Genomic DNA, 22,998 nt, shown 5'->3' with positions numbered 1-22,998 from the left:
AAAGAAATTCACGAAGTATTTGTGTCGCTGGGTGGAGCGATTGAGCAAGTCGTGTTGCGTGCTCCAGTCGGCTAAGATGAGTGAGTGATTTCTGTTCTTTGAACCGAAAAACAAAACTCTTGCTTGTAAGATGTGAATTAATTCTGGATCCGTTAATGCAATTTCTCAGAATATCTTTCTCCTGATCTGAACCCGCAAACCGTAGCTGGGAGGGTCTTTGAGGTTGGGCGGGATGGTTCCGCAAGGTACTTTGCCGCAGGCGTGGGTGGCGGAGGAGCTGTCGCGCAAGACCGTTGTGGCCTACTCACTCCAGTTCCCTTGGCTGACGATCAGCTCGGAACACTTGCCCGCACCACACTAGAAGATCTTCTTCAAGTCGCCGAACGTCTCAAAGTTGTAGTTGAAGGCCCTGGCGTGAAAACGAGTAATAAGAGTTAGTTGTAGGAAGTGTTTTTACCGGGATTTTGAGAATTTACCGCCTTGAGGTCCTTGAGGGCAAACAGCCCCACGTATTTTCTTCCGCCGACCTTCCACAACAGCGTCTCGCAGTTGGGCTCGCACGAGTGGTATATGAACCGGGCCATGTTGCCTTTGGGCCCCGAGTCGGTTGTCAACTCCGTGTTCATCGTCAGGAAGAAACTGACCCTGGTGGATGTCCTCCTGTGCGATCAGATCCGTTTGGCCGCCAGTGCCGGGTACTGCTTTCGTTTGAAGCACTGGATCTTGCAACTATCGCCAGCTGGATAAGTCTTTGGATTGCACTCCTCGAGCAGCGCCCGGTTAATGCAATACGATTCCAGCCCGCACGGGTCCGTGTCCGACGATGTTCACTCACAGATCGAGTCCTCCTGTTGAAATAGAATAGAATCTGATATAACAATTGATACGGAAAACCATCCTCTCGACAAACTCACCTCCTCGTATCTGGCCGCGTTGCGCCCTCTCAGCGGAGCAACATTCTTGTTGAACTTGATCTTCACGTACATCGGCAGTTTAAAGCTCAAATCGTCCGGGGCCGATTTCTGGGTGTAAGCTTTTTCTGCCTGCAGCCGTTCGAAAATCTGCCGTGCCACGCGCAGTGCCCCGTTGTACCGCTCCATGATGCCCGACCGCTTCAGGTCCGTCACGCTGTCCAAGTCGCCATCGCAATCACGGGCCAGAACATTAACAAGGAATATTTGGCCCAGACGATCTCGTCGTACAGCGGCATTCGGCCGGAATCGAACTCTTCGCAGATGTAACGACTCTCCGGCTGGTTAAACTGGCGGCACAAGAGGTGGAACGTCGTCAGGCAGGTTTCTGAGCAGATGAAACTTCCGCCCTTGCAGCACAGGAAACACCAGTTGAAGTTGATTGAGCACTACACACTGCACTGCAGATCGTGGTCAGCAGCTGGGATCCGATGGGGACCGCTTGGCATCCGGGTTGTCCGAAAAAAAACGCGTCTTCGCAGGAAAATAACGGGTTGGGATTGTTTTGCTTTTTTTTGGCTGACAGTGACAGCTCATGTGCGATGCACGCTAAATTGATTTCCAAAAATCGGCTACTTTTTAATCAAAGTTTCAGACACGGTTTCAGCTCGGTGCTGGCTCCGAGCTCGAGGTTTCAGCCCCAAGCTCAAGGTTCCAGCTCCGGCTGAACCGAAAAGTCACCCCTAGGGACCGATTCGGTCTTGCTTGATCGCAAGGAGACGAAAAAATCTGCTTTGCGTAATAAAAAATGTTCCGTAGTTTGTTTTATTCCGCATTTGGGTATGATTAAAAAGTAATCTTCTTTGGGGTACTCGAGGGGTACTTTATTGAATACAAGGCACAGCTCTATTCATCGATCATCGACTTCCATTTCACAATTTTTAGTTGGATCACCCTGTACATCCGAATTTGAAAACCAAAACAAAAGTAGAAAAAAACAAGGAGGTTATGTTATTCTTCTCAACTGATATTTAAGTGCTCATAACTTTGGATAGGTAAGTCTAATCACTTTTTTTTTCAATCCACCTGAAAGGTCTTCTCAAGTGCTTTCTAAAAATATATAGTATGTGAAGGTTTCTTGAAAAAACCACCCTTTTTACCAAAATTTTATGTTTATATGAAACAGTTTTTTTAACATAACTTTTAAGATACTTAATCAAACTTCTTGATTTTAAATAGCAATGTAGGGGACGTTAAGACAGATCGATTAAAACCATTCCGGCCAAAATCGGTTGAGCCTGTGACGAGATATTCCAGTGACATTGATTTGGTACACATGTCTACATACAGCCAAACACACAGACATTTGCTCAGCTGGTGATTCTGAGTCGATATGTACAAATGAAGGTAGGTCTAGGAGGTCTAATTAGAAAGTTCATTTTTCGAGTGATTTTATAGCCTTTCCTCAGTAAGGTGAGGAAGGCAAAAAGGGTTTATGACAAACGCGAGCATAGCAAGCTTCCCATGCGTCAGTGACAACGCACAACGCGGTTTTGGTTTTCTAGCTGCGGTACGAGCCCTTTTGTGTGTTAGTATTTTGGTTCATCGTATCATTGTACCGAACAAAGCAGGCGTAAAGAAAACCGAGGTACAAGTGAACCGCATGTGCCGCACGGTGCAGAGAAGCTAGCCATTCAGTAAACGAAAACTTGCTGAAATTTCAGAAAACTTTGACAGCTCCAGACAAATTTTAACTGATGTTCAGGGAAAAACTAACTGAAAATGTCAGCAATGCAGTTTTCAGTAAATATTAACTGAAAACGAACATCAGAATTGGCATTCATAAGCTAAACGTCATGCGACATCTAGTGTTGAGTAGCAGAACAGAGCGAAGAATGTCGATTGAAATTTCCACCCTTTGAGGTTATGTATGCGAATTCTATTTTGTTAAATTCCAGCGTTAAAAACAACTTTTGTGCAAAAAATTCGAGCTGATACTTTGTTAACTTTTGATGCTCTATAATTTTAAACACTATTATTTTTTCAAAATTATTTTTTTTTCAATTTTTTTTTATTGCGTTAATTTATAGAGGGCAAAAAGTTTACACTCATACTTCTTGAATTTTTTCTAAAAAGTTTTTCCAAGAGCTGTAAATTCAATTTTATGTTTGCATTCCTATATAACCGAACAGCGAAAATTTGAATCGTCATTCTTCGATGCTTTGCGCCATCTGCCGGAATTATGGAGCATTTAGCGTTCATGAGCCAAACGACATGCGACACCTAGTGTTGAGTAGCAGAACAGAGCGAAGAATGTCGATTGAAATTTCCGCCGTTTTAGGTTATGTACAGTATGTTAAAAAGTATTTACACCCCTTGGGCACTATGCACATATTGTGATGAAACATCTAAACAATTTAATTTTGACAGAAACCTAGTACTACGTTTTGTTCAGAAACTCATGCCAGACATTTTGCTACAAATAGCTCATCAAAATATGATTTCTATAAAAAGTAATATAACAAATACTATTACGAAAATAAAAAAGGTGCAAAAAAAGTTTGTTCACCTTTCGAAAAATTAACATAAATAATGTTATTTGTTGACAAATCACCATGAATCCAGTCTCCCAACTCCAAATAGGCATCCTTGACTGATTAAAAAAATTGTTTGGATTGAATATAATGTTACTTTTTTATTATTGACCCTGAGTTAGGCCATGACTCTTTTTACTTGGAAGACGATATTCGAAGAAAAACGACAACTGGTAGTATCAAGTGGTTAAGAAGCGAAAAAAATCACCAGATCACAGACGGGATTCGAACCCGTACCACCGACGTCTCTTGCGGGGTACTTTACCCTTAAGCCACCGTGATCCTTGGGATTCTAGTTGTCCCAAGACACCAAAGTAGTGTTCAGCTGTAGATTTGATCGCACAACCACGCCTCTAATCTAGTTCTTCTTTTCGCTCTCTTAACCTTCTTGCTACCGTCGTTATTGTCGCTTTCTTCTTGGTGAACATCGCTGAGCAGTGTTTGATAGGCCATTTGCTTTATCGAGGGTAGTTGGTAGTAAGGATTGCTACTCATGAGCCCTTTCAAAGCGTTGACTCCTGTTCCTGCTCAGTACAGGCTTGTATCTTGGTATACAGAATTGTTTGTTACTTTTTTATTATTGACCCTGAGTTAGGCCATGACTCTTTTTACTTGGAAGACGATATTCGAAGAAAAACGACAACTGGTAGTATCAAGTGGTTAAGAAGCGAAAAAATGGTGCAGGTGGTTATGTTACACATGACCAGTATGACAAAGAACTTTGCAAGATGATTGTTGTAATTTTCGATTAGAATGTCCGGTCCAAATTTCCCCCCTCATAATTAACGTCCTATCGAACTAAGAGGACGGAAATGGCAAGTGGAGTTGAAATAGAAATCGAGGTGAAATCAAATGACTTTCCTTCACTACTCGAAAGTTACCAAGATGCGGGAATGTTTTTGCAAGGCTGCAAGGAAATTTGAACAGCTGACATTAAAACTGCCCTTTATTGGGCTTTAATTGATTACGAGATAGTTATTCTAAATTTCCAGAAACCGATTTTCGCAGCGGCACAAAAAAATGTGCATCGCAGTAATCTATTTATTACTTCCTGCCTAATAAGCAATTTATTTTCACTGCTTAACTTCAGATAATGGCCAAACGCAACTTTTTATGTCCAGTATCAAAAACCATAAAGTTTGATACCCATATTTGCCCAACTCTTACGGTTCGGCAAATGTCCCCCCATCGGAACATCCGCGGGGCCTCCGGCCACTCCGGATTATGGCCACTACTGCCGAAATGTTAAATTTCATGTCCAGTATCAAAAACCATAAAGTTTGATACCCATATTGCCCCAGCTTGTACGGTTCGGCAAATGTCCCCCCATCGGAACATCCGCGGGGCCTCCGGCCACTCCGGATTGTGGCCACTACTGCCAAAATGTCAAATTTCATGTCCAGCATCAAACACCATAAAGTTTGATACCCATATTGCCCCAACTTTTACGGTTCGGCAAATGTCCCCACATCGGAACATCCGCGGGGCCTCTGGCCACTCCGGATTGTGGCCACTACTGCCAAAATGTCAGATTTCATGTCCAGTATCAAAAACCATAAAGTTTGATACCCATATTGCCCAACTCTTACGGTTGGCCACTACTGCCGAAATGTCAAATTTCATGTCCAGTATCAAAAATCATAAAGTTTGATACCCATATTGTCCCAACTCTTACGGTTCGGCAAATGTCCCCCCATCGGAACATCCGCGGGGCCTCCGGCCACTCCGGATTGTGGCCACTGCTGCCGAAATGTCAAACATGTCCAGTATCAAAAACCATAAAGTTTGATACCCATATTGCCCAACTCTTAAGGTTCGGCAAATGTTCCCCCATCGGAACATCCGCGGGGCCTCCGGCCACTCCGGATTGTGGCCACTACTGCCAAAATGTCAAATTTCATGTCCAGTATCAAAAACCATAAAGTTTGATACCCATATTGCCCCAACTCTTACGGTTCGGCAAATGTCCCCCCATAGGAACATCCGCGGGGCCTCCGGCCACGCCAGTCCAGGTGGTGTCCAATTCCAATGATCGACTCCCGCGACTGGAATGTCTTAGCTGGTCCTTGCCTCCAAGCCATCTGCTCCCGGACCTCTAGGCCGTCTGCTACCGGGCCACCAGGCCATCTGCTTCTGATGTGTTCTCATCGACGTCCAGCAATAGAATGAATTTTCGGGGCCGACCGAGCCGAGTTTTGTTGGCTCGTCGACAATCCGAAAATTATGAGGTGGAGTGGGGGTGATTTTAGATACATCAATCTCACGTCTCTCGATTGACTGATTGGGAAACGTTCGTTCATCCAACCAGCGTGCAGCAAAAAGAGGGGAAATTTGCCGAGAGGGGAATTCGTCACGTAACGTTTTCGCTTCGCGAAAATTTTGGATTGACACCACGTATAGAAACCTTAGGACAAAGTTCTTTGTCAAAAATCACCAGATCACAGACGGGATTCGAACCCGTACCACCCACGTCTCTAGCGGGGTACTCTACCCCACTCTAACGTTAGGGGGGCTGCGGCCGAGAATCGGGCATCGCCAGTGCCAGTTAAGACGCTTAAGCAAAGACACGCACCTTAAAAATTTAATGTTTTGTGTTGCTCACTCACACCAATATCATTCGCGCTTGCAAGCACGCACACTGCCTCAATAATCGTAACGCGCAAACTGTCAAACATGTTTTTTTTTTTTTTTTTTTTTGAATTAAATATACTTTATTGAATCTTTCTTATAATAATTACATTTGGTTTACATAATAAGTGGTCAGCTGTGGCTCTTCAGCTTTAGTTTGCTTTTCGTGATTTAAACACTGTTCATTTTTATAACTTTAAAAGTATATGATTTATCATTTTTGTAACACTAGGTACAATGAGGAAAAAAATGTTAAGAAAACATAACCTAACCTAAAACTAACTTAATCTTACCATAAACTAAACCAATCCTTGAATCAAGGGGTATTCAGAAATAGCACATTTTTCCCTGAATTTCAAACATTTTTCTTGAATCTTCTGATCCAACATTTTAACTTCTGCTAATTCATGAACCTCACTTGATCTTGTCCAGCCAGGAACATTCAAAACCATTTTGAGTACCTTGTTTTGGACACGCTGGAGCTTCAATTTATGAGTTCTAGCGCAACACTCCCAAACAGGTACTGCATACTCAATAACGGGGTAAATTATTTGTTTGTAAACTGCTAACTTATTTTTCAAAGATAGCTTTGATTTTCTGTTAATTAAAGGATACAAACACCTGATGAGAATGCTGCACTTGTTCAATATTTTATCTACATGCTGCCGAAACAAAAGTTTCGAGTCAAGTATGAGACCTAAATAGACAACTTCCTTTGACCAGGGTATCGAAACATCATTCATTTTAATCAAAACATCATCCTTTGGGACAAATCTGGCCGATTTGGAAAGTGGAAAAATGATGGTTTGAGTTTTGGCTGCATTTATGCGAATTTTCCAGTCGCCAAAGTATTCGGAAAGAACGTCAAGACCCTTCTGAAGACGGCCAACTAAATATCTGGTTATTTTACCCTTATAAATAACGGCAGTGTCATCAGCAAAAAGTGACAACACACCATTACCAGGAAGAGTAGGCAAATCAGATGTAAAAATATTGTACAGAAGTGGGCCAAGAATACTTCCTTGGGGAACCCCAGCATCAATGTTGAATAATCCAGAAGCAATCCCATTCAGAAAAACCTTGAACGATCTCTCCGAAAGATAGTGCTGGATAATTTTGATAAGATACATTGGAAAACCGTATAAATACAGTTTATGTATCAAACCATCATGCCAAACATTGTCAAAAGCCTTCTCAACATCCAACAAAGCCATAGCAGTTGATTTAGACTCAAGCTTGTTCTGCTTGATGATTTTAGTTACTCTCGTAAGCTGATGAGCAGTATTATGTCCCTTTCGGAAGCCAAACTGCTCGTTCAAAATTATATTATTATCGTTGGTAAAATCCAAAAGCCTTGAATAGATGACCTTCTCAAAGAGTTTGGACAGACTACTCAAAAGACTAATGGGACGATAACTTGTTGGCGATGTTGGATCTTTTGAGGCTTCAAAATTGGTATGACTTTGCCCAGCTTCCAATTGGTGGGGAAGTAACCAAGTTGCAAACATTTATTGAAAATATTGGCTAGATGTTGAAAGAACTGATCACTCTGTTTTTTCAACACTAGATTAAAATGTTATCAAAGCCTGGAGCTTTCATATTTTTCATTTGTTTAACTGCAACTTTGACTTCCTCACCAGAAACATGGGAATCTGCAGGAAATTCAAAGGTAGAGTCATTGATTGTTGAAATACTATTGGCAACTGATGTTTCTTTACGGCTGGTCATGGAAGCGCCAAGATTATGTGAACTAACAAAATGAAGCCCAAGTGCATTTGCCTTTTCCTCGGATGTAATCAAAGGAGAATCCTCAACAATAAGAGGAGGAATAGGCTTTGGTTTGTTTTTAAGAACTTTTGAAAGTTTCCAAAATGGTTTTGAATAATTCCCAAGCTGGCTTACATGTTTTGAAAATTCTTGATTTCTGATATTGTCAAGTCGGTCTTGTATGATTTTGTTCAAATTGTTCACTGAAATCTTTTGTCATAGTCCCCAGTCCGTTGATATTGTCTCCTATAAACATTCCTAAGTCTAATCAAGTGTTTAGTATCTACGTCAATATCAGTTACCTTAAAATTAACAGGAACCTCCCGAACGTTGGCAGCCTCTGCTTGGTTGATAGCCTGCTGGATCACCTCCAGCGAACGATCAATATCGGCAGAAGTTTCCGGGTGTTGATCATAGTCGATGTTGCTGTCTACCACTTGCTGAAACTGCTGCCAGTCAACGTTGTGGTAATCTTTCCGGGTTGGTTGCCGCTGCGGAGTAACGGAAGCTCCAACCTCCACAACCACCGGATAGTGATCAGAACTCAACTCTTCAAACACCTCAGGATGAGCCACGTTCTCAGCCATATTGGTAATGAAGAAGTCGATGATTGAGTGATTCCCAGACCGAGCCACCCTCGTTGGACGATCCGGACTCACAACGTTGTAGTATCCGTTTTGCAGATCGTTGTGCAGAATCACTCCGTTCCGATTCCTCCTGCTGTTGCCCCAAACTTCATGCTTCGCGTTGAGGTCACCAGCGATGATGTACTTTGCGCTCCGCCGTGTCAGCTTCTGGATATCGCTCTTCAGTTTTGCTGCTGAACCATCTCTGGAATTCACCTGACGTGGGCAGTATGCAGCAATGAAGAGTACTGGGCCAACCGAAGTGGGAATTTCCACCAACGGCCTCGATGATGTCCAGCTTAAAGTGTGGCAGCCGGCGTGGCTTGAGATCACGATGAACAGCGACAAGCACACCTCCTCCTCCAGAGGTGGTCCTATCGAGCTGCGTCGCGATCTTGTAGTTTTGCAGATAAACTTTTTCACCGGGCTTCAGATGAGTTTCCGTGATGGCAGCTACGTCGATCTCCTTCTCGCGAAGAAAATCCACCAGCTCTAAATTCTTCCTCCTAATGGAGCAAGCGTTCCAATTCAGCAGCTTGAGGGACCTACGATCCATACTGGATGACGAACGAGGTCAGCACTTCAATCTGCTGGGTCTTGGTTTTGCATCCACGCAGTGCAGCGGACATCTGTTTGAAAATATTGAGGAGTTCGGTTGAGGTGTAAAGATCATTACCATTTTCCTCAACTGCTGGTTCTTGGGTTGGTCTTGGCTCCTGGCTGAAGCCCGGTGGTGGCGGTCTCGGCTCCTGGCTGGAACCCGGCCGTGGATGATTCATCTCAGCTCTCTTCCTGGGATCCAACGGCAACGGTGCCAAGTTCGGGACCTGGCGTCGCGGTTGAAGAGGTGGAAAATTTTGCTCCACCAGGGCTGGAGGAGTTCTACGACGCTGAGGCTGATTCTTCGTCGATGCTTGCTGCCGAATTTTCACGAACTCAGCTCTCTTGGGGCACTTTCGGTCGGTTGACGAGTGCTCACCGTTGCAGTTGAGGCACTTCACCAGCGAATCTTGGATGCACTGGGATGTGATGTGCGCATCGGTACCACATTTGGCGCAACGACGCTTCAGGTGGCAGTTCTTACCTCCGTGCCCGAAACCCAGGCAGTTGAAGCATTGTGTGACGTCACGATGCACTGGTCGGTATCGCTCCCACGACACGATAATGTTGAAAACCGCTCGAATTGCCTTCAGCTCAGGAAGCGTCGTCGATCCCTTAGCCAAATGCAGCAGGTAGAGCTGGTCACGGTACTTGATGTCTTTGTTGCGTCGGCTCATTTTGTGCACGGCCAACACATCCAGTTTCAAAACTTTTAGCTCGGCAGCTAATTCCTCCACTGGCATGTCGTACAGACCTCTGACGACGATTTTGTACGGCTTATCCATGACGACATCATGGGTAAAGTACTCCGCCTCGTTTTCGGTCAAGTAATCCTTGACCAGTTGATAGTGCTGCCTGGATTGCACCAGCACCTTAAATCCGTCCTGACACAGACGAATGTTGCCTTGGACTTTCCCAGACTTGATGAGTTCAACCAGCCCCGCTCGAAAGTCGATCGTTGCTGCTGATTGCCTCACATAAAAGGAGGCAGTTTCTCCTTTCGCTGTTTCACTTCATTCTCCTTTGCTTCCGCTACCTGGTCCTCGTCAGGCAGTCCAGCAAACTTGTTGTTCTTCAAAAGCTGCTCCTCGTGCGATGAAGAGTTCTCCTCCTCCTCATCCATCGGTACAGTACCGTCGCTCTTTTTCGTCTTTTTGCTGTTCGATGTCACTTCCAAAAGCACCTTCCTTTTGGAAATCCCGGTTTTTGGCCATCAGTTGAGGCCTCAACCTTCCTTTGGAAATTCCCACTTTTTTGCCTGCTTGAGCCGCAGGTAGGGCAATATTGCCGGCGTTTTGCGCCGGGACGCGACGAGTCATGTTGATTCAGACAACCTTCACCAACGAATGCTCGGATAACAATGTCAAACATGTTTGTTTGCTTTTGCAAAAGGTTTTAAAATAGTTTGTTGCTTGCGCGTTTTTTTTTTCGTTTTTCGTGAAAATGAAGGTAAGTGATTACATTAATTAGTCATTCAAGCCATTTAAGCAATTTCGCGGCAACAGGTTTTGTTTATTTCCTTTGCAGCTTCCTCCTCCGCCACCTCTTCCAAGCGGCGCACCGCTGGCATCCCCGAAGACCAAACAACAACCGAGGCCCTGGCCAAACCAAGGAGGAAGAATGGTTCGTCCTCCAGGGCACGGTCATCAAGGAGGATCCAGCGCGGATGGCTGCCAAAGGAGGATGAGAAGCAGAGGTAAGTCCAGCGGGATGAGGTCAACTTGAACACAACCTGAGTTTGTTTCGATTTTCAGGACCGATTGCTGCACCGGCACCAGTGGCGCTCTATCCGGATCGCACTTCCGCAAATGGTTCTGCCGTGGTGCGAATTCGCACAAACGGTCAAGCGAGTGAACTTTCTCCCTTCGGCAACAGTCGCTTCCCCAGCAGCAGAACAAACGTCTAGTACGGCGTTCAAGTGCCTAGTCGACACAGTGGCCCAAAACCATTCCAGCTACTATCTGCTGACCCAGCTGCTCAACAAGAACCAGCAGAGCGAGATCTTGCGCCGCATGAAGAACGCCGAGGCCGACACAAACCAACTAAAACAGCAGCTGGCAAGTCAACAGCCGCGCATTCCGATCCGCAAGAGCTGCAGTTCCCCATTTAGAAAACACACAGAACGTGCTGCTGCTAGACCAGCGCGGGATGCTGTACGAGTAGGCCGTCGAACTGACCGCTGCCAATTTATCCAGTCCTTTCGTCGGGGCAGTTCCAACCTCCGGAGCAAACAAATTTACCGCGCCGTCGGCTGCTAACCCAATGTTCCCCGGCGGATCAACCGCAGCCGAGCTGTCCAACTCGCTGCAGCAGAGGATGCATCTCTAGCAACCCCTGGGACGTCATGCCGCCGGAGCCAGCCGTGGTCCGTCACCTGGAACCTCAACTGACCAGCTTAGAGTGCTGCGCATTTGTTCCTTCATTTTCCGAGAGAGAATTAACTTCTTGCAGGAAAGCAGTTTTTCTTGTTCTGTTCAAATTTCTGAATTGTTAAAAAAATACAAAAATACAAAATACAAAATAACAAAAATACAAAAATACAAAAAAAAATACAAAAATACAAAAATACAAAAATACAAAAAAACAAAAATACAAAAATTTAAAAATACAAAAATTCAAAAATACAAAAATACAAAAAAAACAAAATAAAGTACAAGAAATGCAAAAAGTAGAAAATACAAGTACAAAAATACAAAAAAACAAAAATGCAAAAATGCAAACAAAAATACAAAATACAAAATACAAAGATGAAAGTACAAAATGTAAAAATTTAAAAATGAAAATTCAAAAATACAAAAATACAAAAAAAGCCAAAATGGGGTACAAAGTGCAAAAAGTACAAATAGGGTACAAGTGCAAAAGTGGGTACAAAAATACAGTGCTGAAAATGGGGGTAAAAGTACAAACAGGGTACAAATACAAGTGCAAAAGGTGGGGTGCAAAATACAAGTGCCAGAAGTGCAAGCCCAGTGAAAATACAAAGTGTAAAAAATACAAAATACAAATGCAAAAAATACAAAAAATGAAAATACAAGTACAAATACAAATACAAAATACAAAAATGCAAAAATACAAATGAAAGTAAAAATGCAAAAATAAAGTGAAAATGGAAATGAGGGTGAGGTACAAGTGGGTGGGTGTAAAATACAAAAGTGCAAGAGTGCAAAAATACAAAAAAGTGCACAGGGGTGCAAAATGCAAGGGTGCAAAGGGTAGATTAATTGCAAGTACAGGGTACAAAATACAATAAGGTGCAAAAATACAAATGCAAATGCAAAAATGCAAAAGTGAAGTGGGTGGGGTGCAAAAATGGGGTTCAAAAGTGAGGGTGCAAAGAGAGGCCAAGTACTTAAGGTGCAAAAAAGTAAAAAATGGGGTAAGATGAAAATAAAAGTAAAAAATACAAAAATAAAATGAAAAAAATTGAAAATACAAAAATACAAAATGAAATGCAAATGGGTACAAAAAAATACAAATACAAAAATACAAAATGCAAATGCAAAAAAATGAGGTGAAAATACAAGTGCAAAGTACAAGTGCTTAAATACAAAAATGCAAAATACAAAAATACAAAATACAAAAATACATAAAAATGCAAAAATGCAAAGTGAAAAATACAAAGTGCAGGGAGTGCAAGTACAAAAATACAAAATAAAAATACAAAATGAAAAGTACAAAAATGCAAAAATACAAAATGCTTGAAAGTAAAAAATGAAATACAAGTGCAAAAAGTACAGGTGCAAAAATAAAAATGTAAAAAATGAAAATACAATTGCAAAAATACAAAAAGACAAGGACTGGGGTTTAAAATACAAAAATTCAAAATGGGTGCTTAAGAAAAAACAAAAGTGCAAAATGAAAATGCAAAAAAATACAAGTGAAAATACAAAATAGTGTAAAAAAAGTGGGGTGCAAAAATACAATGAAGTACAAGTGAGGGTGCAAAAGTACAAAATGCAAAATGCAAAAATGCAAGTGCGGGAATGCAAAAGTGCAAAAATGAGGAGTGGGGGTGCAAATGCTTGAGGGAAAACAAGGTGTAAAGGTACAAAATGTAAAATGTAAAAATGTAAAAGTTAGGGGGTGTAAAGTGCAAGAAAAAGCAAAGTACAAGTGTAAAATGTGAAAATGTGAAAATTAACAAAAATACAAATGCAAAAATCAAAAAGTGCAAAAATACAAAATACAAAATGGGGGTACAAAGTACAAAAAGTGAAAATGCAAAATACAAAAATACAAAAATAAGTGCAAAAATGCAAAATGCAAAAATAGTGAAATACAAAAGTACAAGTACAAAAATAAAATACAAAAATACAAGTGAGTGAAATGAAGTACTTAAATACAAAATACCAAGGATACAAAAATAGGTGCAAAAAAAAATGAAGTACAAAGTGCAAATGCAAATACAAATTCAAAAATTCAAAAATACAAAAATTCAAAAATACAAAAACAAAAAAACAAAAAAAAAAATACAAAATGCAAAAAGTACAAAAACACAAAAATGAAATACTGAAAATACAAAAATACAATACAACCCAATATTATTTAAAAATAGGCAAAATGATTTAAATTAAACTGAATTCAGCCACATTTAACTTAATTTACAAAATTTTACTCATTTTAGCCAATTTGAACTGAATTTTACCAAATTTTGCTAAACTTGACATACTTTAACTAAATTTAACTGAATTTACCTTAATTTTATTTAATTGATTTAAATTTGATTCAACTTTACTAAATATAACTTAATTTAACGAAATTTAACTTTTTCCAGTTGATTCTACAAATTTCAACTAAGTTTATTTGAATTTAACCCAATTTAACTTTATTCAACTCAATTTAACCTAATTTAAATAAATTTTGCGAAGTTTAATAAAATTTATTTAACTTAACTGAATTCAATGGAATTCAATAAAAAATAACCAAGCTTAATAAAATTTACCTAGTTAAATTAATAAACTCAACAAACAAACAACAAAATTTAGAACAATATAACTTAATTTAGCCAAATTTAACTAAAATTAGGCAAATTGAACTAAAATTTACCAAAATTTAGCTGAATTAACCATAATTCAACTTAATTTCAGTAGATTTAACATGATGTAACTATATTCTACTTAGTTTTACTTAATTTAATTTAATTTGACTGAATTGAAAGTAATTAAACTCTATTTAACTAGTTTAAAAAACAAATTTAGCCAAATTTAAGTAAATTTAACTCAATTAGTCAAAATTTAAGTGAATTCTGCTAATTAAGCTCAATACCCAAAGGGCAATTCACTTCTGATATTGCACCAATATGAAGCCAATATTGGAGTCGATACGGTATGCAGCCAAGGAAGACTGCGCGAGTATTATGCGCGTATGATATTCACGCTGATATTTGGGTAGATACGACCTCAAATACGACGAATATGGGGTCTATATCGTCAATACGGTATGCAGACAATGAGAATATTATGTGCGTATGATACGCGTATGCAGTATACTCGAAGTGATTAACCCCTAGTCAATACCACTTTATTTAGTCAAACTTAAGCCAAATTTTACTAAACATAAATAAATTTTGCTTAATCTAACCAAATTTTACGTAATTTAACCTAATTTAACTGAATTAGCTCATTTTAGCAAAATTAAACTAAATTATACGAAATTTCGCTCAACTTAACATTTTTAAACGAAATTTTACCTAATTCAACTCAATTTACCTTAATTTAAATTAATTGACTTAAGTTCTGCCAAATTCAATTCAATCATACTAAATATAACGTAATTAAACCAAATTTGACTCTATTTCACTTGTTTCTACCAATTTTAACTAAGTTTATCTTAATTTAATCAAATTTTACTTAATTTTACTTAAATTTACTAAATTTAACAAAGATTATAACAAAATATTAAACTTAATTGAATTCAACAAAATCAAACATAGATTAACTAAACTTCACTAAATGTATCTAATTTAACGTAATTTACCTAAATTCAGCCAAATTAAAATAATTTCAATAAATTCAGACATATTGAACTAAATTATACTTCATTTCATAAATTTTATCTAAATTTGATTAAATTCAACAAATTTTATATTAATTTAAATAAATTAAGCAAAATTTAAGTAAATTCAGCCAAACTTTATTTAACTTAGTTGAATTCAACTAAGTTTAAACACATTTAGGAAAATTAAACATAATTTTGCTAAATTAAGGTAAATTTAACTTATTTCAACAAAATTTTACTAAATTTAACCTAATTTTTCTAAATTTAATAAAATTCGACTTATTTCAATAAATAACTTTCTTTAAACTGATTTCATTAAAATTAAGCCAAATTTTTATGATTTTAACTCAATTTGAGTAAATGCAACGAAATCAATCTAAATCTAACTAAATTTATCCAATTTGAATTTCAATGAACTTAAATAAATTTTACTTATTTTTACTAAATTTAATTAAATTCAACTAAATTTAACTATATTGAACTTAATTTAACCGAACTTGACTAAATTCAGCTGAATATAACTGATTTTACTTTATTTTAAGTTAATATAACTTAATTTAGCCAAATTTAGCTTAATTGAAATAAATTAAATAAATTTAATTAATTAAATTTATAAAATTTTACTGAATCGTACTTAATTTTATTTTTATTACTCAATTTAATTAAATTCAACTAAATATAAATAAATTTAACTAAATTTGAATAAATTTAGCTAAAGTTGAATAAATTTAATTAATTTAAACTAAATGTTACTAAATTCAACTAAATTGAATTAAATCTATTCAAATTCAACTAAATTCATCTAAATTTACATGAACTAAACTAAACATAACTAAATTTTTCTTAATTCAACTAAGTTTAACTAAATTTAACTAAATGTATCTAAATATAACTCAATTAAACTAAATTTAACATAATTTTACTAAATTTAACTTAATATAGCCAGGGTTGTTACGGTCGGCGCGGATCGCGCGGATGGCGCGGATGGCGCGAATAGCGCGGATCTGGCGCGGATTTGCTGGCTAATTTTGCTTAGGCGCGGATTTCGCGCGGATAGCAATTTTGATAAACAACATAATTGAGAACGATAGAATTTCTTTCAAATTACAAAGGAAAATATTATTAGGAATTAAATAAATTCAATCTTTTCGTTGAGTGCAAAAACACCAATCTCTAAAAGTTATTAATGAAGAAAATTTTCTTCTAAAAATTATTGATTTTTTTCTTAATACGAAACTTTGAAATAATCTTCAAGGAACGATTTTTATTAAATATATTGAGATTTGTTATATAAATTTAACATAACATTACAACTCATTATTTTAAAACATCTGCTTAAAATTCATATTAATAACAATTTTATTAAAATCAAAATAACAAAATTCGAAAAATTACAGAATTTAAAAAATTTAAGCTATGAAACTTTTTAGATTTTCTAAGTTTTTTCAATATAAAAATTATTAAAAATTATTAAAATTTTTAAATTTTTGGTTTATTGAAAAAACAACCTGCTAAAATCTAAAAGCGAAATGTAATGTTAAAATTAAAAAAATAGGAAATCTGGAATTCAGCAATTTGGAATTTCAGAATTTACATAATCAAATAATAAAAAAATAGAATTCATAATTTGAAATTGCCAAAACTTACAGACTCAAAAAACGTAAAAAAGTACGAATCATTTAGTTGAAAAATTACAAACATATTACAATTGTTTTTTTTTTATTTATTTTTTATTTTTATGAGAAAGTTCTTAAGTTATCAAATTATTAAATTTTTAAATTATTGAATTATTGAATTATTGAATTATTGAATTATTGAATTATTGAATTATTGAATTATTGAATTATTGAATTATTGAATTATTGAATTATTAAATTATTAAATTTTTAAATTATTAAATTACTTAATTTTTAATTTTTAAATTATTAAATTATTAAATTAATAAATTTTTAAATTATTAAATTATTAAATTATTAAATTATTAAATTATTAAATTATTAAATTATTAAATTATTAAATTATTAAATTATTAAATTATTAAATTATTAAATTATTAAATTATTAAATTATTAAATTATTAAATTATTAAATTATTAAATTATTAAATTATTAAATTATTAAATTATTAAATTATTAAATTATTAAATTATTAAATTATTAAATTATTAAATTATTAAATTATTAAATTATTAAATTATTAAATTATTAAATTATTAAATTATTAAATTATTAAATTATTAAATTATTAAATTATTAAATTATTAAATAATTAAATTATTAAATTATTAAATTATTAAATTATTAAATTATTAAATTATTAAATTATTAAATTATTAAATTATTAAATTATTAAATTATTAAATTATTAAATTATTAAATTATTAAATTATTAAATAATTAAATAATTAAATTATTAAATTATTAAATTATTAAATTATTAAATTATTAAATTATTAAATTATTAAATTATTAAATTATTAAATTATTAAATTATTAAATTATTAAATTATTAAATTATTAAATTATTAAATTATTAAATTATTAAATTATTAAATTATTAAATTATTAAATTATTAAATTATTAAATTATTAAATTATTAAATTATTAAATTATTAAATTATTAAATTATTAAATTATTAAATTATTAAATTATTAAATTATTAAATTATTAAATTATTAAATTATTAAATTATTAAATTATTAAATTATTAAATTATTAAATTATTAAATTATTAAATTATTAAATTATTAAATTATTAAATTATTAAATTATTAAATTATTAAATTATTAAATTATTAAATTATTAAATTATTAAATTATTAAATTATTAAATTATTAAATTATTAAATTATTAAATTATTAAATTATTAAATTATTAAATTATTAAATTATTAAATTATTAAATTATTAAATTATTAAATTATCAAATAATTAAATTATTAAATTATTAAATTATTAAATTATTAAATTATTAAATTATTAAATTATTAAATTATTAAATTTTTAAATTTTTAAATTTTTAAATTATTAATTTATTAAATTATTAAATTATTAAATTATTAAATTATTAAATTATTAAATTATTAAATTATTAAATCATTAAATTTTTAAATTATTAAATTATTAAATTATTAAATTATTAAATTATTAAATTATTAAATTATTAAATTATTAAATTATTAAATTATTAAATTATTAAATTATTAAATTATTAAATTATTAAATTATTAAATTATTAAATTATTAAATTATTAAATTATTAAATTATTAAATTATTAAATTATTAAATTATTAAATTATTAAATTATTAAATTATTAAATTATCAAATTATTAAATTATTAAATTATTAAATTATCAAATTATTAAATTATTAAATTATTAAATTATTAAATTATTAAATTATTAAATTATTAAATTATTAAATTATTAAATTAATAAATTATTAGATTATTAAATTATTAAATTATTAAATTATTAAATTATTAAATTATTAAATTATTAAATTATTAAATTATTAAATTATTAAATTATTAAATTATTAAATTATTAAATTATTAAATTATTAAATTATTAAATTATTAAATTATTAAATTATTAAATTATTAAATTATTAAATTATTAAATTATTAAATTATTAAATTATTAAATTATTAAATTATTAAATTATTAAATTATTAAATTATTAAATTATTAAATTATTAAATTATTAAATTATTAAATTATTAAATTATTAAATTATTAAATTATTAAATTATTAAATTATTAAATTATTAAATTATTAAATTATTAAATTATTAAATTATTAAATTATTAAATTATTAAATTATTAAATTATTAAATTATTAAATTATTAAATTATTAAATTATTAAATTATTAAATTATTAAATTATTAAATTATTAAATTATTAAATTATTAAATTATTAAATTATTAAATTATTTAAATTATTAAATTATTAAATTATTAAATTATTAAATTATTAAATTATTAAATTATTAAATTATTAAATTATTAAATTATTAAATTATTAAATTATTAAATTATTAAATTATTAAATTATTAAATTATTAAATTATTAAATTATTAAATTATTAAATTATTAAATTATTACATTATTAAATTATTAAATTATTAAATTATTAAATTATTAAATTATTAAATTATTAAATTATTAAATTATTAAATTATTAAATTATTAAATTATTAAATTATTAAATTATTAAATTATTAAATTATTAAATTATTTAATTATTAAATTATTAAATTATTAAATTATTAAATTATTAAATTATTAAATTATTAAATTATTAAATTATTAAATTATTAAATTATTAAATTATTAAATTATTAAATTATTAAATTATTAAATTATTAAATTATTAAATTATTAAATTATTAAATTATTAAATTATTAAATTATTAAATTATTAAATTATTAAATTATTAGATTATTAAATTATTAATTTATTAAATTATTAAATTATTAAATTATTAAATTATTAAATTATTAAATTATTAAATTATTAAATTATTAAATTATTAAATTATTAAATTATTAAATTATTAAATTATTAAATTATTAAATTATTAAATTATTAAATTATTAAATTATTAAATTATTAAATCATTAAATTATTAAATACTTATTCCAGAGTAAAATTTTGGCGAGAATTATCAAGTACAAAATTCCTATATTTTATAATCTGGTAATTTATTTTATGGGTTTAAATTTTTGAATTTATTTTTTTTCCTGAATTTGTTTTAAAAGCAACGATATTTAAAGCGTTACAAAAAATGCTAATATTGTTTCAGAAATGGCAAAAAAGGTTCCACTTGGTCCAGGGAAGGAATCCACAACTGATCAACGGTACTGAACCAAATGCTTTCTGTTATTTTCTATTTCCGTTTGAAATTTTATTCATTATGTTACTCTCTTTTATGTTTGTCGCAATTTTTTTTTTATATGGCGCGTATTTCGCGCGGATTGGGTTTTGGGGTCGGCGCGGATCTGGCGCGGATTTTTTTTCGACTTTTCCGTAACAACCCTGTATAGCTTAATTTAGCCAAAGTAAACTAAATTCAAGTAAATTATGTGAAGTTTTACGAAACTTTATAAAATTTTACTTAACCTAACTAAATTTTACTTATTGCTACTAAATGTAACTAAATTCGACTAAATTTAACTAAATTTAACTAAATTCAACTAAATATAACCAAATTTAACTAAATATATCTAAATTTAATTAAATATAACTCAATTTGACTACATTTAACTAAATTTAACTAAATATAACTAAATTTAATTAAATCATACTAAATTTAACTAAATTTGACTAAATCTAACTAAATTTAACTAAATCAAACAAAATTCAATTGAATTTTACTAAATTTACCTAATTTGACCAAAATTTTACTAAATTAAACTAAATTTCACTAAATTTAACTAAATTCAACTAAATTTAACTAAGTTAAGCTAAGCTTTACTAAGTTTAACTTAATTTAACTAAATTGAAATAAATAAATCAAAATTTTCGAATCCTAATACTTAATCTTACTAAGTTTTACTTATTTTGCCTAAATGTAATTAATTCAACTAAATTTAATAAAATCTTACTAAATTTAACAAAATTTGACTGAATCTAACTAAATTTAACTAAATCTAACTAATTTCAACTGAATTTATCTAAATTCAACTACATTTAATTAAGTTTAACTAAACATAACTAAATAAAACTCAATTTCACTTAACTGTACTATATTTTTCTAAATTTAACTAAACTTAACCAAGTTTAACTAAGTTTAACTTAATAAATCTTAATTGAAATAAATTAAGCTAAATTTTACGAAATTTTATTGAATTTAACTTAATCTAACTAAACTTAACTAATTTTGAGTAAATTTTGAGTAAAACTGAATTTTATTGAATTTAACCAAATCTTACTAAAATCAACTTAATTTTACTAAATTTAACTAAATTTTACTAAATTTACCAAAATTTGACTAAATTTTGCAAAATTTAATTAAATTTTACTAGATATAACTTAATTTTACTGAATTTCACTAAATTTTACGAAATTTTACTAAATTTTACTGAATTTTACGAAATTTTACTAAATTTTACTAAAAAATACTAAATTTAACTAAATTTTACTAAATTTTACTAAATTTAACTAAATTTAATTAAATCTAACATAATTTAAATAAATTTAAATAAATTTAATTAAATTTAACTAAATTTAACTTAATTTAACTTAATTTTCTAAGTTTAACTAAATTTAACTTAATTGAAATAATTTTAGCGAAATTTTACGAAACTTGAGTAAATTATACTTAATCTAACTAAATTTCACTTATTTTGACTAAATGTAACTAAATTAAACTAAATTTAATTAAATGTAACTTAATTTAACTAAATTTTACTAAATCTACTTAAATTAAACTAAATCTAACTAAATTCAACTACATTTAACTAAGTTTAACTGAACATAACTAAATTTAAGTAAATCTAACTAAAATAAACTAAATTTGACCAAATTACCAATAAAATCAATTTAAAGTCCTGTTAACATACTAACCTAACTTATATCTTTTAGCTAGTTAGGTAATTAGTTTAAGGTTGTTTGTTGTTAATTCAATATTTTTTTAAATAAAAAAATAATCTGTCGTGTTTATTTGTCACCCTATTTTATTTAATCGCCCAAACTTGAAATCCGAAGTAAACAGGAAGGAGAATCCCCCCGGTTTCCGGCACGTCAGTCCCCCGTTTATAGGCCCGTTATCGTGGTCAAAACGGGCCCAAAAGCGTGCCACAGACGGGCGTAACACAGCGGCCAAAATGCGTAACGCCCGCCTAAATGTTGCATTCTGGCACGCAATGGGCCACAACGAGGGGAAAAAAACGGGCTGAAAATCGGGCCCGCTTTCAGGCAAAACGTCCCCGCTTTTTGGCCGTTTTCCGCCCATTTTTCTATGTGGGACCCTTAAGCCACCGTGATCCTTGGGATTCTAGTTGTCCCAAGACACCAAAGTAGTGTTCAGCTGTAGATTTGATCGCACAACCACGCCTCTAATCTAGTTCTTCTTTTCGCTCTCTTAACCTTCTTGCTACCGTCGTTATTGTCGCTTTCTTCTTGGTGAACATCGCTGAGCAGTGTTTGATAGGCCATTTGCTTTATCGAGGGTAGTTGGTAGTAAGGATTGCTACTCATGAGCCCTCTCAAAGCGTGGACTCCTGTTCCTGCTCAGTACAGGCTTGTATCTTGGTATACAGAATTGTTTGTTACTTTTTATTATTGACCCTGAGTTAGGCCATGACTCTTTTTACTTGGAAGACGATATTCGAAGAAAAACGACAACTGGTAGTATCAAGTGGTTAAGAAGCGAAAAAAATCACCAGATCACAGACGGGATTCGAACCCGTACCACCCACGTCTCTAGCGGGGTACTCTACCCTTAAGTCACCGTGATCCTTGGGATTCTAGTTGTCCCAAGACACCAAAGTAGTGTTCAGATGTAGATTTGATCGCACAACCACGCCTCTAATCTAGTTCTTCTTTTCGCTCTCTTAACCTTCTTGCTACCGTTGAATATAATGTTTACTAACTACTTAGTATAAAAGTTTATATAACTCTGGAAATTCTATATAAAATTTATCTAAACTTAATTTTGCAAACTTGTAATTCAACTAACTGTCAAAATATTACCATACAATTGCTAAATAAACATTTTGGAGTGGGTATAACCAGGGCTGCGGAGTCGGGTCATATTTCAAACGACTCCGACTCCGACTCCGACTCCGGCTTTCTCAGATTAGCTGACTCCGACTCCAACTCCGGCTCCGGCTTTGGACAAATGGTTGGCTCCGACTCCGAC

The 22,998-nt window shown here is 32.3% G+C and overlaps 1 protein-coding gene across 11 annotated transcripts in view; it reads left to right on the top strand.

Moving 5' to 3' along the window:
- Positions 1-22,998, top strand: part of LOC6030950 (lachesin) — a 138,199-nt gene that overhangs the window by 53,919 nt on the left and 61,282 nt on the right. The window lies entirely within an intron of this gene.

The sequence above is a fragment of the Culex quinquefasciatus genome, chromosome 3, assembly GCF_015732765.1.
Source record: "Culex quinquefasciatus strain JHB chromosome 3, VPISU_Cqui_1.0_pri_paternal, whole genome shotgun sequence".
Classification (NCBI taxonomy): Eukaryota; Metazoa; Arthropoda; class Insecta; order Diptera; family Culicidae; genus Culex; species Culex quinquefasciatus.
This window is presented reverse-complemented; position numbering and strand designations above follow the sequence as displayed.